Source organism: Triticum urartu, chromosome 7A, assembly GCF_056163025.1.
Source record: "Triticum urartu cultivar PI428250 chromosome 7A, HENAU_Tu73, whole genome shotgun sequence".
NCBI lineage: Eukaryota > Viridiplantae > Streptophyta > Magnoliopsida > Poales > Poaceae > Triticum > Triticum urartu.
Window position 1 is genome coordinate 355,333,019 of NC_141879.1, and position 17,204 is coordinate 355,350,222.

Consider the following 17,204-nt stretch of genomic DNA (forward strand, 5'->3'; position numbering starts at 1 on the left):
GAAGAAAAATTGTCTAAGATTTATGAGTTGGCTAGGAATGTGGATAGAATTTCTCTTGATGTTGATTCTTTGAAACTTAGATCTATTTCACCTAAGCATGATATCAATGAGTCTCTCAAAGCCATGAGAATTTTCGTTGATGAGTGCAAAGAAAGAACTGCTAGGATGCGTGCTAAAAAAGATTGCTTTGTGAAAGTGTGTTCTTCTAGTTTTGATGATAATAAGGATGAAGATCTAAAGGTGATTGATGTGTCTCCTATTAAATCTTTGTTTTGCAATATGAATCTTTATAATGATGGGACTGGAGATGAGTCAACTTTAGTTAAAAGGCGTCCCAATGATTCGGAGTTTTTAGATCTTGATGCAAAAAATGGTAAAAGTGGGATTGGAGAGGTCAAAACTTTACATAGCAATGAACCCACTATTTTGGATTTCAAATAATTTAATTATGATAATTGTTCTTTAATAGATTGTATTTCCTTGTTGCAACCTGTGCTAAATTCTTCGCATGCTTATAATCAAAATAAAGCTTTTACTAAACATATCGTTGATGCTTTAATGCAATCTTATGAAGAAAAGCATGAATTGGAAGTTTCTATCCCTAGAAAACTTTATGATGAGTGGGAACCAACTATCAAAATTAAAATTAAAGATCATGAATGCTATGGTTTATGTGATTTGGGTGCTAGCGTTTCCATGATTCCAAAAACTTTGAGTGATGTGTTAGGTTTCCGTGAATTTGATTATTGTTCTTTAAATTTGCATCTTGCGAATTCCACTATTAAGAAACCTATGGGAAGGATTAATGATGTTATTATTGTTGCAAATAGGAATTATGTGCCCGTAGATTTCATTGTTCTTGATATTGATTGCAATCCTACATGTCCCATTATTCTTAGTAGACCTTTCCTTAGAACGATTGGTGCAATCATTGATATGAAAGAAGGAAATGTTAGATTCCAATTTCCGTGAAGGAAAGGCATGGAAAAATTTCATAGAAAGAAAATTAAATTACCTTATGAATCTATTATGAGAGCCACTTATGGATTGCATACAAAAGATGATAATACCTAGATCTATTCTTGCTTTTATGCCTAGCTAGGGGCGTTAAACGATAGTGCTTGCTGGGAGGCAACCCAATTTTATTTTTGTTCCTTGCTTTTTGGTTCTGTATAGTAATAAATAATTCATATAGCCTATGTTTAGATGTGGTTTTTGGCTTTTAATTAGTGTTTGTGCCAAGTAGAACCTTTGGGAAGACTTGGGGGGAGTTTTAGTAATCTTGCTGTAAAAAACAGAAACTTTAGCGCTCACGATATTTGCTTCCATATTTTACTGGAGAGTGTGATCAAGTTGATTCTTTTTGAAGATGATTAATAGATAAATTACTCACGTCAAGCAATTTATTTTAGAATTTTTGGGGTTACAGAAGCATTCGAAACCTACAGATTACTACAGACTGTTCTGTTTTTGACAGATTCTGTTTTTCGCATGTTGTTTGCTTATTTTGATGCATCTATGGCTAGTATAGGAGGTTATGAACCATAGAGAAGTTCGAATACAGTAGGTTTAACACTAATACAAATAAAGAATTAGTTCATTACAGTACCTTAAGTGGTGGTTTGTTTTCTCATATTAACGGAGCTCATGAGATTTTCTGTTTAAGTTTTGTGTTGTGAAGTTTTCAAGTTTTGGGTAAAGATTTGATGGATTTTGGAATAAAGAGTGGCAAGAGCCTAAGATTGGGGATTCCCAAGGAACACCAAGGTCAAATTAAAGGAAAACTAAAAGCCTGAGCTTAGGGATGCCCTGGAAGGCATCCCCTCTTTCGTCTGCTTCTATCGGTAACTTTACATGAGGCTATATTTTTATTCACCACATGATATGTGTTTTGCTTGGAGCGTCTTGTATCATTTGAGTCTTTGCTTTTTAGTTTACCAAAATAATATTTCCTGTACACACCTTTTGGGAGAGACACACATGAATGGGAATTTATTAGAATACTCTATGTGCTTCACTTATATCTTTTGAGCTAGATAATTTTGCTCTAGTGCTTCACTTATATCTTTTAGAGCACGGTGGTGGTTTTATTTTATAGAAATTATTGATCTCTCATGCTTCACTTATATTATTTTGAGAGTCCTTTAGAACAGCATGGTAATTTTCTTTGGTTACGAAATTAGTCCTAATATGATAGGCATCCAAGATGGGTATAATAAAAACTATCATAAAAAGTGCATAGAATACTATGAGAAGTTTGATACTTGATTATTGTTTTGAGATATGAAGATGGTGATATTAGAGTCATGCTAGTTGAGTAGTTGTGAATTTGAGAAATACTTGCTCTAAAGTTTGTGATTCTCGTAGCATGCACGTATGGTGAACCGTTATGTGATGAAGTCGGAGCATGGTTTATTTATTGATTGTCTTCCTTATGAGTGGCGGTCAGGGACGAGCGATGGTCTTTTCCTACCAATCTATCCCCCTAGGAGCATGCATGTAGTACTTTGTTTTGATAAATAATAAATTTTTGCAATAAGTATTTGAGTTCTTTATGACCAATGTTGAGTCCATGGATCATACGCACTCTCACCCTTCCACCATTGCTAGCCTCTCTAGTACCGCGCAACTTTCGCCGGTACCTTAAAACCCACCATATACCTTCCTCAAAACAGCCACAATACCTACCTATTATGGCATTTCCATAGCCATTCCAAGATATATTTCCATGAAACTTTCCACCGTTCCGTTATTATGACACGCTTCATCATTGTCATATTGCTTTGCATGATCATGTAGTTGACATTGTATTTGTGGCAAAGCCAGCGTTCATAATTCTTTCATACATGTCACTCTTGATTCATTGCATATCCCGGTACACCACCGGAGACATTCACATAGAGTCATATTTTATTCTAAGTATTGAGTTGTAATATTTGAGTTGTAAGTAAATAGAAGTGTGATGATCATCATTATTAGAGCATTGTCCCAAGTGAGGAAAGGATGATGGAGACTATGATTCCCCCACAAGTCGGGATGAGACTCCGGATGAAAAGAAAAAAAGAAGAAAGAAAAGAGGCCATAAATAAAGAGAAAATGCCCAAATAAAAAAATATAAAAATAAAAAAATGAGAGAAAAAGAGAGAAGGGGCAATGCTACTATCCTTTTACCACACTTGTGCTTCAAAGTAGCACCATGATTTTCATGATAGAGAGTCTCCTATGTTGTCACTTTCATATACTAGTGGGAATTTTACGTTATAAAACTTGGCTTGTATATTCCAATGATGGGCTTCCTCAAAATGCCCTAGGTCTTCGTGAGCAAGCGAGTTGGATGCACACCCACTTAGTTTCTTTTTGAGCTTTCATACACTTATAGCTCTAGTGCATCCGTTGCATGGCAATCCCTACTCACCCACATTGATATCTATTGATGGGCATCTCCATAGCCCGTTGATACGCCTAGTTGATGTGAGACTATATTCTCCTTTTTGTCTTCTCCACAACCATCATTCTATTCCACCTATAGTGCTATGTCCATGGCTCACGCTCATATATTGCGTGAAGATTGAAAAGGTTTGAGAACACAAAAGTATGAAACAATTGCTTGGCTTGTCATCGGGGTTGTGCATGATTAAATACTTTGTGTGATGAAGATAGAGCATAGCCAGACTATATGATTTTCTAGGGATAACTTTCTTTGGCCATGTTATTTTGAGAAGACATGATTGCTTAGTTAGTATGCTTGAAGTATTATTATTTTTATGTCAATATTAAACTCTTGTCTTGAATCTTTCGGATCTGAACATTCATGCTACAATAAAGAAAGTTACATTGAGAATTATGCTAGGTAGCATTCCATATCAAACATTTTGTTTTTATCATTTACCTACTTGAGGACGAGTAGGAATTAAGCTTGGGGATGCTTGATACGTCTCCAACGAATCTATAATTTTTTATTGTTCCATGCTATTATATTATCTATTTGGGATGTTAATGGGCTTATTTATACACTTTATATTATTTTTGGGAATAACCTACTAACCCAAGGCCCAGTGCAAATTGCTGGTTTTTTTTGCCTATTTCAGTGTTTCGCAGAAAAGGAATATCAAACAGAATCCAAACGGAATAAAACCTTCGGGAGAGTTATTTTTCGAACAAACGTAATCCTGGGACTTGGAGTGGACGTCAAGCAACCAACAAGGAGGCCATGAGGCAGGGGGCGCGCCTACCCCCCTGGGCGCACCCTCCACCCTCGTGGGCCCCTCGTGGCTCCACCGACCTACTTCTTCCTCCTATATATGTCCACATACCCCGAAAACATCCAGGAGCACCACGAAACCCTATTTCCACCGCCGCAACCTTCTGCACCCAAGAGATCCCATCTTGGGGCCTTTTCCAGATCTCCGCTGGAGGGGCATCAATCACGGAAGGCTTCTCCATCAACACCATAGCCACTCCGATGATGTGTGAGTAGTTTACCTTAGACCTTCGGGTCCATAGTTATTAGCTAGATGGCTTCTTCTCTCTCTTTGGATCTCCATATAATGTTCTCCTCGATCTTCTTGGAGATCTATTTGATGTAACTCTTTTTGCGGTGTGTTTGTCGAGATCCGATGAATTGTGGGTTTATGATCAAGTTTTCTATGAGCAATATTTGATTCTTCTCTGAAATCTTTTATGTATGATTGGTTATCTTTGCAAGTCTCTTCGAAATATCAGTTTGTCTTGGCCTACTAGATTGATCTTTCTTGCAATGGGAGAAGTGCTTAGCTTTGGGTTCAATCTTGCGGTGTCCTTTCCCAGTGACAGCAGGGGCAGCAGGCACGTATTGTATTGTTGCCATCGAGGATAAAAAGATGGGGTTTATATCATATTGCTTGAGTTTATCCATCTACATCATGTCATCTTGCCTAATGCATTACTCTGTTCTTATGAACTTAATACCCTAGATGCATGCTAGATAGCGATCGATGTGTGGAGTAATAGTAGTAGATGCAGAATCGTTTCGGTCTACTTGTCGCGGATGTGATTGTAAGTGCATCTAGTGCCACCCCTAGTTGGTTTTGGAGTATTGACGACAAACCTAGTTGAGGGACTAATGTGTTTGTGAGAATTGCAGGATAACACAGGTAGAAGTCCCTCATTGATTCGGTGTTACTACCAGAGATGACCCCTAAAAATGTATGAAGACATTGAAGCCAAAGGTGGTATATGAAGATATTCACATTGAAGACTATGACAAAAGAAGACAGGTTATGAAGCCTATGGAGCTCGAAGACTTAGATCTTTCGTAGTTCTTTTTCTTTTGTGTTGAGTCATAGGAACCACCGTACTGTTAAGTGGGGTCCAGGAGAACCAGTCAGAATGACTGAAGTGATGCCTAAACCAAAAACCTATGTCTTCGAATGAAGACAATGAGAGCGAATCTTGTCCAGAGCCGGACAAGTCAGCTTTGCTTGTAGCCCAAGTAAAGTTGCCATGAGAGTTTGAAATCTGACCGTTGAGACACGTGTCAATTCCTTAGTGACCCAGGGTCATTTCGGACAAATCAGGTCGGGTTGCCAAGTGGCTATAAATAGCCCACCCCCTACAACCATAAACGGTTAGCTGCTCAGATTTTAGTGCACGGCTTTTGTCGTTTGAGAGCAACCCACCTCGAAGCCTTTGAGAGAAAATTTCTAGCGAGGAGAAAAGCCCTAACCACCCAGAGCCAGAGAACATTGGGCATCACTTAAGTCTTCTTGTCTGTGTGATCTGAAGACTTATTACACTTGAGGACTGTGCATCCCCAGATGGTTAGGCGTCGCGTTCAGAGCATCCAAGAGACATTGTGGATTGCCAGTGAACGAAGTCTGTGAAGGTTTGGGAGTCTACCTTGAAGACTTACCAGAGTGATTGGGCGAGGACTAAGTGACCTTAGCTCAAGGAGAATACGGTGAGGACTTGGTGTCCTGAGCTGCGTGTTCAGGACTGGGTGTCCGGGACTGTGTGTCCTAAGGTTTAAATACCTAGCCGCTCCAACCAGACGTACAGTTGTCACAGCAACTGGAACTGGTCCAACACATCATTGTCTTCAACGAGTCACTGGTTTCATCTTCACTTCCTTTTACTTACTGTTACTCATTGTGAAGCCAGTGCATGCTTGCTATACCTTTGTCTTCACAACGTAACTGTATGATTTGTTTGGCTTCATAACTTCTTCCTACCTGATCCTTATTACACTGCAGCTACTTGTCATTGTGCTTTCACTCTATTGAATACTTGACCATGGCTTGCCTAGTGTAATCTAACTTCCGCTGCATAGTGATAGGCTTATCTCTACTGTTTGTCTTCATAACTTCCACGTTTTGAAGACTTTCATAAAAATCGCCTATTCACCCCCCCCCCTCTAGTCGATATAACGCACTTTTAATTGGTATCAGAGCAAGGTGCTCCCTTGTTCTGTGTGATTCGGTTTAACCACCTGGAGTTTTAGCTATGTCGACTGCAGGGATAATCAAAGTCTCCGCTGCGTGCCCCGTCTTCGATGGAACTGAATATCCCTACTGGAAGAATAAGATGCGCATGCATCTTGAAGCCATTAACGTCGACCTATGGTATGTCGTCGAGAACGGAGTTCCCAAGGCTGGAGAAGGTGTCACTGCTGCTGATGTCAAGAAGTTCACTCAACTGGACTCTACTGCCTAAAATACCATCTGTGGTCATCTGACAAAAGGACAGTATGGCCGTGTGAGTGCCTTGAAGACATCCAAGCTGGTCTGGGACTGGCTCTCCAAGGTCAATGAAGGCATCTCAACCCAGAGAGATCAGAGAATTAGTGTTCTTCGCAACCTCTTCAACCGCTTCAAGAGAAATGACAATGAGAATGTCCAGCACACATTTGACCGGCCCACTGACATCACAAATGAACTTCAAGCCCTCGGCGCCACTGAGATCACCAAACATGAAATCGTCAAGACGCTGCTGAGATCACTTGATAGTTCGTTTGACATCCTAGCCCTGATGATTCAAGAACGTCCTGATTTCAAGACACTCGATCCGTCTGGCATACTTGAGAGGCTCAACACACATGAGTTCCAGCTTTCTGAGAAAAGAGATATCTACAGTCCAAACTATGGGCGAACTCGTGCCTTGAAGGCAAAAGCTGTTTCCTCATCTGAAGAAGAATCTGACAGCAGTTCTGATGATCCTGAAGACATTGGAAGGGAACTTGCAATGCTAGTGAAGAAGTTCCAAAAATTCACCAAGAGAAAGGCTTCATAAAATCTTCACGATCAAGCTCAAGGAATGATGAAGCTTCTGCTCATGACTACAGGAAGAAAACATGTCACAAGTGCAAGAAAACTGGACACTTCATCTCCGAGTGTCCATAGTGGGACAATGAGAACAGAAGGAAGAAGAAGAGCAAGGAATATGATTCTGATGACAAGAAGAAGAAGAAATACTCAAAGTCTTCTTCCAAGTCTTCCTCAAAGTCTTCATCACACAAGAAGAGCTCATCTGGCAAGGCACGTGCGTTTGTTGGCAAGGAAATGGATTCAGAGGAGGAGTCCGCTTCTGAGGAGGCAGAGGTGGAATCTGAGGAGGAGTCTGATTCTGGCATTGCGAGTCTGGCTACAGCATACGTCGCCAAGTCCATCTTCAACACTGAAGACAATGACTTCATCACTGACACTGATGCAAATGACAAGAACGACTCCACTCCTACCTACTGCTTCACGGCACGCGGTGCCTAGGTAAACACACGCACTACTCGCTATCAAACATCTAGTGACGATGACTCTGACTGTGATTCAAAACCAAGCTACAAAACACTTGCTAAAATTGCAACTGAACAACAGAAAGCTATGGAACATATTCAAAAACTGTTAGACAGAAGCGATGATCTGTTGGGTGCTGAAATGACTCGATCTGAATCCTTAATTGAAGACATAAAAAATCTTCACGTTAAGTATCAGGAACTTGAAGATCGTCTTGATACTCTCTCAACAACTCATGAAAAGCTTTCCTATGATTATCTTCAAAGGAACTTGAGAAATTGAGAGCGGCTCATGAAGATCTTCAAAAGGAAAACGAATCACTTCGCGCCGAACAGATCAGTTCCTCTCAGGAAGGATTTGAACCACCATGTCTTAAATGCATTGAACGTGATAATGCTACTTCTGTTGCTGAATGTTCCACTGCTACTGCTGTTGCAATATCTTCAACTGTTGATGTGGTAACTAACCCCTCTGCTGAGGATACCACTGCTATTGCTGATGAGAATGCTAGGTTGAAGACATTGCTTGAAACAGGGATGTACAAAAGTCTTAAAGGACATCAGACATTATGTGATGTCCTCAAGAAGCAGATTCTGAACCGAAACCCTAGGAAAGAGGGTGTTGGGTTCGTAAGGAAAATAAATGCAGATGGCTCTTACTGGAAACCTGAGCAGTACCCCAAAACCACATGGGTTGCTGCAAAGGAACCTTCAGCAGATCCATCCAATTTATCTGGCTTCACATGTGCTAACCCCATTATTATTGATGAATCCTTTGATGCAAACTATAAACTGTTTAAGAATCAAAATGGTGAAGTGTTTGCCAGGTACATTGGTACTAACTACAGGAATGGACCGCCTATGAAGAAGATGTGGGTTCCGAAAAAGTGTCTGGAAAATCTTCCTGTGAATGTCTTCATGACACCTCACTTGAAGAAGACAAACCTCAGACCAAAGGCTTCATACGGTCCAAAGGCTTCATACAAACAGAGGACTCACCTGAGTCACACTAACGCAAATGTTTTGCAGGGAAACCATACTCAGGCATATGAATATGAGAGCGGTTCATCGAACCGTCATGTTCATATGACCAAAAATTATTCTGCTTATTACTATGAGTATTATTGTCCACCTGTAAGACTGTTTGCTAAGGCTTCAAAGCCAAAATTCTCAGATGCTGCACTTAGACTTATTGCTCCTAAGCCACCCTTGAAGATGTGGGTGGTTAAGAAAGCTTAACTCTCTTTTGCAAGGAAAGGTCTCCAGCAGAAAAACAAAATCTTCTGACGCTATTGCTGGGGACCTTAAAAATCTTGTAGGGCGCAAGATAAAATGCCCGAATGGCATCATTATGTACTTTGTTCCTGAATCGCATGCTACTCTCCCTATTAGTCCTAATCTGGATCTAAGTTTTCATAACCCACTGGTTCGTCAAATGTTTTTGCTTCACAATTCTCTTCGTGAAGCCTATCCCCCTAACTGCACTGTAGGGTACGACACCAGCGTCTTCAAAGTCTTCAGAATGGATTATTGACAGTGGGTGTACAAATCACATGACTGGCAAAAGAAGCCTTCTTATGGACTCAACCTTACGTCCATCCGACAAAAGCCACATCACATTTGCTGACACTGGTAAAAGTAAGGTATTGGGTCTAGGTAGAGTTGCAATCTCAAAGGATCAACACATGGATAAAGTCATGCTTGTTGAATCCCTTGGCTTCAACTTAATGTCTGTCTCAATGCTTTGCGATTTGAACATGATCGTAATGTTTGGAAAATATCGTTGCCTAGTACTAATGGAATCTGACAAGTCTTTAGTGTTTGAAGGGTATCGAAAAGATGATCTGTACGTGGTAGATTTCTCAGCAGGGCCACAACTTGCAGTATGTCTTCTTGCAAAAGCTTCAGAATGCCGGCTTTGGCATCGGAGGCTTGGGCATGCTGGCATGAGGAACCTCCACACCCTTGCGAAGAAGAAGCATGTCATAGGCATCGAGGGCGTCAAGTTCAAGAAAGATCACTTATGCGGTGCCTGTGAAGCAAGGAAGATGACAAGGGCAAAACATCCTTCGAAGACCATCATGACTACTACTCAACCCTTCGAACTGCTCCACATGGATCTTTTCGGCCCCACTCACTACTCAACTTTTACTACTACTGCTTGCCTCTATGGCTTCGTCATTGTTGATGATTACTCTAGATATACTTGGGTGCACATAATCCTTTACAAGATTGAAGTGCAGGATGTCTTCAGACGCTTCGCGAATCATGCTATGAACAATTTTGGCGCCAAGATAAAACACATCAGAAGTGACAATGGCACTGAATTCAAGAACACTGGCCTTGATACATATCTTGATACCTTGGGCATCACACATGAATTCTCAACTCCGTACACGCCACAGCAGAATGGCGTCGTCGAACGCAAGAACAGAACACTCATTGAGATGGCCAGAACAATGCTAGATGAATACAAGACTCCAAGAAAATTCTGGACTGAAGCCATTGGCACTGCATGCCATACAATCAATCGTGTTTATCTTCACAAGCTTCTGAACAAGACATCTTATGAACTCCTAACTGGCAAGAAGCCAAATGTCAGTTACTTCAGAGTATTTGGCGCAAGGTGCTGGATCAAGGACCCACACCACACCTCAAAGTTTGCACCAAAAGCACATGAGGGCTTTATGCTTGGATATGGAAAGGATTCGCACTCCTACAGAGTCTTCAATCTCTTTCATTACAAAGTGGTCGAAACAGTGGATGTGCGGTTCGATGAGACAAATGGTTCACAAAGAGAGCAACTGCCAATTGTGCTAGATGAGATTCCAGCTAGTGAATCAATCAAGCTAATGGGAACTGGAGAGATTATGCCTTCTGAAGCTCATCCTGAAGAAGAACTTATCATCTCAGCACCTGATCAACATGAAGACAATGCACAGACTGAAGACATTCCTCCCAACAACAACACAGATCAGCAAGAGCAAAGTCTTCGCCCTGTACATCCTCGTGTTGCCAATGAAGTGCAGATTGACAGAATAATTGACAGCATCAATGCACCTGGTCCACTCACTCGTTCAAGGGCAACTCAGCTAGCAAATTTCTGTGGGCACTTCGCATTCGTCTCAATATCAGAACCCAAGAAAGTTGAAGAAGCCTTCATGGAACCTGAATGGATTCAAGCTATGCAAGAAGAGCTTCAACAGTTTGAGCTGAATAATGTATGGGAACTGGTTAAGCGTCCTGATCCACGGAAGCACAACATAAAGGCACCAAATGGATATACCGCAACAAACAAGATGAGCATGATCAAGTTGTCAGAAACAAAGCTCGTCTCGTTGCCCAAGGATATACTCAAGTGGAAGGCATTAACTTCGATGAAACATTTGCTCCCGTGGCTAGGCTTGAAGCCATACGCATTCTGCTGGCCTATGCAAATCATCATAACATACTTCTATATCAAATGGATGTGAAAAGTGCCTTTCTCAATGGCAAGATTGAAGAAGTGTATGTTGCAAAACCGCCTGGCTTTGAAAATCCAAAACATCCTGACATGGTATACAAGCTCAACAAGGCACTGTATGGCCTCAAACAAGCCCCTAGGGCCTGGTATGACACACTCAAATACTTCCTGAAGAGCAAAGGCTTCGTACCTGGTTCCCTGGATCCCACTCTTTTCACGAAGACATATGATGGTGAACTGTTTGTGTGCCAAATATATGTTGATGACATTATCTTCGGCTGCACCAATCAGAAGTACAGTGAAGAGTTTGGATATATGATGCAAGAGCAATATCAGATGTCCATGATGGGGGAGCTGAAGTTCTTCCTTGGTCTTCAAATACGACAACAACGCAATGGCATCTTCATATCTCAAGAGAAGTATCTCAAAGATTGCCTGAAGAAGTTTGGTATGCAAGACTGCAAAGGCTTCACAACACCAATGCCAGCCAAACATCATCTAGGTCCTGACGACAATGGTAAAGAGTTCGATCAAAAGGTATACCGCTCCATGATTGGTTCTTTGCTTTATTTATGTGCATCTAGGCCAGATATTATGCTTAGTGTTTGCATGTGTGCTCGATTTCAAGAGGCACCAAAGGAGTCGCATCACTTAGCTGTGAAGCGAATTCTTCGATATTTGGCTCACACCCCAACTCTAGGATTATGGTATCCAAAGGGCTCAGAGTTTGATTTGGTTGGATTTTCGGATGCTGATTATGCTGGTGACAAAGTTGATCGCAAGTCTACATCAGGCACATGTCACTTTCTGGGACGATCACTTGTATGTTGGTCTTCAAAGAAGCAGAACTGTGTATCTCTCTCCACTGCTGAATCTGAATACATTGCTGCTGGATCTTGCTGCGCTCAGCTTCTGTGGATGAAGCAAACACTCAAGGATTATGGCATTCATCTAAAGCAAGTACCACTTTACCGCGACAATGAAAGTGCCATCAAGATTGCCAACAACCCAGTTCAGCACTCGAAGACAAAGCACATTGAAATTCGTCATCACTTTCTCAGAGATCATGTTGTGAAGGAAGACATTGATATCATACACGTCAACACTGAAGAACAATTGGCAGATATCTTCACCAAGCCCTTGGATGAGAAGAGATTTTGCAAGTTACGGTGTGAGCTAAATATCCTGGAATCCTCAAATGTCCTGTGATCAGGCACACATCCTAACCCTTATGCATATTGATGACTTAGATGTGCAACACACGAAGTAAAGTATATCTTAAATCAATGAAGACATACATTCTAATTGTGAATACATTAATGTGGAATTTGACTTCGGAGCGCCACGATAATTGTGCGCCGTGTCTGGGTCTAATACTTCCTATACGGTGGGTAACGCCACCACCAAACGTTCTATTTTGAAGTGTTTCACTCAAGGCGTTACCTTGCAATGTCTTCACATTTGGTTTGGCTTCGAACTCAACATGTCTTCATGATTATCTTCACTACATTGATTATATAGATGTATACATACTAGTGTTCTGTCCCCTACAGCATTCACTTATAGCTATGTCTTCTTGGTTGAATCTTTTGAACTAAGTGAATGTGATCGGACCCCAAACTTCTCTATGCTTTCGATCTCAAACTCTATCTCTCCAAGTCATATGCATTCTATTGAAACTGTCGAATGTCTTCTTTGTGTCCTTGTCAGCAGAAGACACAAAGACAACATTTAAGTCCGTTTTCAATGCTCATTTATCCACGTGAAATCCGGAGAAGCAGGAACGACCGCCCGACAATCCAGGTGTGTGTGGGACGTGGAACAAACCCCAAACTTCCGCAAACAGGCCACGCGTTCCTCAGATGCGAATCGCCAGGGGCACCTTTGTAATAGCACAGTGCCGCCCCTGTGCCTATAAATTCACACTTACCGCGGTCATTATCTCCTTCTTCCACCCTCGCACGAACCCTAGCGCCACCGCTAGCTCTCGACGACGCCGGCGACGAAGCGCTTCGCTGCCGCAACCTCTCCGACGCCGTCCTCACGCCGACCGCGGACATCGTTCTCTCCGCCGTCGCTGTAGGTGTCTTCCGTCGCCAAGTTAGGGCACGGAGGACTGAACTGCTCGGCATCATCTCCCACTTCCGTCTAGTAGTTCCAAGTGTGGTAAATAAAACTTCTTTTTATAGCCCCTTTTGATCTCATGGTTCTGTCACTTTCTACCAATAAGAAGTTTATCTTCACGCAATTTAGATCTCTCAATCTGCATCTCATAACATGTCTAGTATATTCACTTGTGCTTCATGAAGTAGTTAGATTCCTCACTTGTACTGATCTGTGGGTTCGTACAAATCTGGAACCAACTTCTTATCTATGAGTGAATGTCTTCGCACGATGAGGTCAATGTCTTCTAAACTGATTAATCTTCAAAACCTTCTGAGAATGCATATGACCTCTTCCCCTTCCCTCGCACCTTAATGCTGTCACAGGTACATGTCCGTGGGAGAATCCTTCGGTTCTCATAGTCTGCATTCATTTGCAGAATTCCTACAGCATCACATAAATTCTCCTGAAGCCAGTTCCTGTTGGTCCAATAAAAGAAAGCCTTTGAAGCCTTTGAAAGTTTTGAAGCCTTTCAAGTTAAAGTTTATGGCTTCAGAAGCAGCAGCAAGGAAGGGGGGCAGACAGCGACGTGAAGGAACTTCCAAAGATCTGCCTGAAGACCTGGCAGAAATGTATAAAACAGATCATGAAGAGAATTATGGGCAGCGCAAGACCCGAATCCAATGGATTCGACACTATTGGGCTGAACAATGGTTCAAATACCGCTTCACAACCCAAGAGTATGCTGAGAAAAGTGCCATCAAAAGACCGTGGGGAGACATCTTATACAAAAACCTTGTACCCAGGTCCAGAGATGAAGCTATTGCCCAAAGCTTCTATCCATGCATGGTTCGTGGGCCATAGCCTGATGATGCACATCCGTCGTCACTACTCTGGTGTCGTGACGACAATCTATTCAAGCGCAACTTCCAGTTTGCCCAACAATCAGCGAAGCAGAACAAGAAGAAGTTGGGGTTAGACTTCAACCCTGGTCCCTCAGCACCAAGGGCAGATGGCACACGCTACACAGAACCCAATATCATCGGTCCGTATGCCAATCTTGAGGGCCTCATCACCCGCATCTTAGTCCAAGGGACTGCCGTGAATGACCCTCCAGCTGACTCTGAGTCTGATGAAGCTCCTGCTGTACCGAAGCCAAAGCAGTCGAAGAAGCCAAAAGCTTCAAAGCCAGCCCCTTCATCAAAAATCTCAAGGGCGAAGCCATTGGCAACTGCACCTCCTGAAGACAGTGTGCAGTCTGAAGATGTAACCCGCGTCTCCAAGCCCCAGAAGGCCAAGATGCCTCAGCCACACACCGGCAAAGAGCTCACAGCTACTGCCATTCTGCGCAGCGAAGCCATTGATCTGTCAAGTGATGAAGATCTTGGAGATGACGCTCTAGAGCAGCTCATCAAGAGCAAAGAAGAAGCTGAAATCTTCAACAATTTGCCTCTCTTTGATGTTGCCATCATCCACAACTTCATCGACGAATGGTTTGCCACACCAAACATCAGCTTCGACGATCTGCAGCTGCCTGTTGGCCTCAGCGTCGCCTTCCAAGGCGCAATTGCTTCAGAACTTGCCATTGCCCAACGCATTGTTGAACTGAAGCAGAAAATTGATCATGAAAAGGCTCGGTTCAAGAAGAATATGGCCAAGCTCAGCGTGCAAGAAGTGAAGAGCTTCAAGACCATGTTGCATGAGCTCAAGGAAAATTTTCTGAAGAAGCGTGCAGAAGCTCAGGGCTCACGTGAGCGGATGAAGTCTCTGACTGAAAGATGTGTACAAGCCTACAATGAGGCTGAGAAGCGCAAGGCACTTGGGCGTCCTGGCATCGACCCCAAGATGGCCGCGAAGAAGAAGAAGAAGCCTGCTATGGCTGAACCAGAGGCACCTAGGCAAGAAGCAGTTCCAATTATCTTCCCAACTGCAACGACTGGCTCGAAGACAAAGAGCCGGTCAACAGCTTCAGAGCTCAAGAAGACAAGAACTGCTGAGGCTGAAGCCAGGAAGAGGAAAAGCTCTGAAGCCTCTCCTACTGCCCCTAGCAAGAAGAAGCGAAAGATCAAGAAATCTCGGTCTGCTCCCACAGAGCCCTTGATAGTTGAACCTATCTCTATGGTTCACCCCAACGCAGAACGACAACTGACAGGTCATGAGCCTGCTTCCATAGAGGCTCCTGAAGCTGAAGACATACCAGCAGTCGACCCCATTGCTGCTGAAGACATTGGTCATCAGGACAATGTACAAGATGATGCAGCCCTTCCTTAGTATGAACAAAGCGAGCTCATCAGCATTGGCCGTCCTCTGACGCCAATTGCACAAGATGCGTCATGGGCGGATCACCCTCAAGAGGAAGAAGACAATGAGGCCCAGCCCACTCCAACCCCACAGGCGTCGTCTGCATTCCGCAGGCTTCGCAAAGGTCCAAGGCCTCAAGTCTATGCTGAAGACATTTCGGCTGCATCAGCCGCAGAAGACGCACCACAAGAGCCTACTCCCATGCTCCACCAAGAAGCAGTTCTCCAGGAGAACGTGCTTGTGACTGACCCTCCAGCTAGTCAAGCGGAGGCTGAAAATGTTGAGGCTGCCACAACCAACACTGAAGCCAATGTGGAGCCCTCCCCACCAAAAGCTTTAGCAGACAGCGAAGCTACTGATCCAGACACTTCTGTTCCTGAGTCTGCTGCAGGTCCTCAATTTGATTACCATGTTGAGCACAGGCCTCATGTCCAGAAGCCAGTCCCAAGGCTGCCAAGGTTCCCAGGTCCTGCATCAGCACCTGGCTCCTTTGACATCAATAGCTTCAAGGCAGACAATACGTTCTTCAACAGCTCCAAGAACCCCTATTCAAGGGAAAGGATTTCATCAGATAGGTTCTGGTGCTATCCTCAGTGCAGCTACTATTCATGCATCCTATACAACCAAGGTCGCATCTTCCCGCACAAGCGCCTTGATGTTGAAGCCATTGCTGGTCTGCCCTGCTTAGAGGAAGCACTGGATTGATTCAAGCAAGTGGGTCTGCTGTAGTTTATAACTGATGAAGAGCACTGGAATGAAGATCTTCTGTTGCAATTCTATGCCACCTTACACATCAAAGGATACAACAGAGATCCGAAGACTTGGGCCCTGGAGTGGATGACCGGCAATGTCCATCACGAAGCCAATGCATTCGATATCATTGAGCTCATCAGCCTGCCCACTCCTGGCGAACTCTTCGAGGAAGGCTGTCCACTACACACTGAAGCTCTTGAGAGCATATTCCAGAGGCCTGAACCAAATATGAGTCAGATGCTCTCCATGATGAAGCCATTGCCCCACGATGCTCCTTATCCAACAGAGTTCTTCGTTGAAGACTTTGAGTACATGCCCAGAACCATCTATCACATTATTCGGCGGACTCTCTGGCCTATTAAAGGGCACTCTCCAAATGCCAAGATCGAGGGTGCAATGAAGACTCTGATATTCTGTATCCTTCATGGCAAATGCTTCAACGCACAGGATTTCTTTATACGCCAACTAGCTGCATCAGGCTCAGATCTGTTTGGTTTAAAGTTCTATGCTCCTTGGGTAATGAGACTGATCAAGCTTCACTCTGCGATCTCATATCAGCCCTCAGCCCGCAACCATCGGATCTTCTTGCCAGATGTGGATACCTCTGCTGAAGCTATATATCCTGAGCCTGCCAAGCAACCTTTGAGTCTTCAGAATGCAGAACACCAGAGCTTCACTCAGAACGATGAAGGTGTTGAAGCCATCTCCAGGGTGTATCCTTTGGCTGGCACTACACGTGCACCACACCCTGCTTCAACTGAAGCCACTGACAGTGCAACTGCTTCAAGACCCAAGAAGCGCGCTCGTGTTCTCAATAACCGA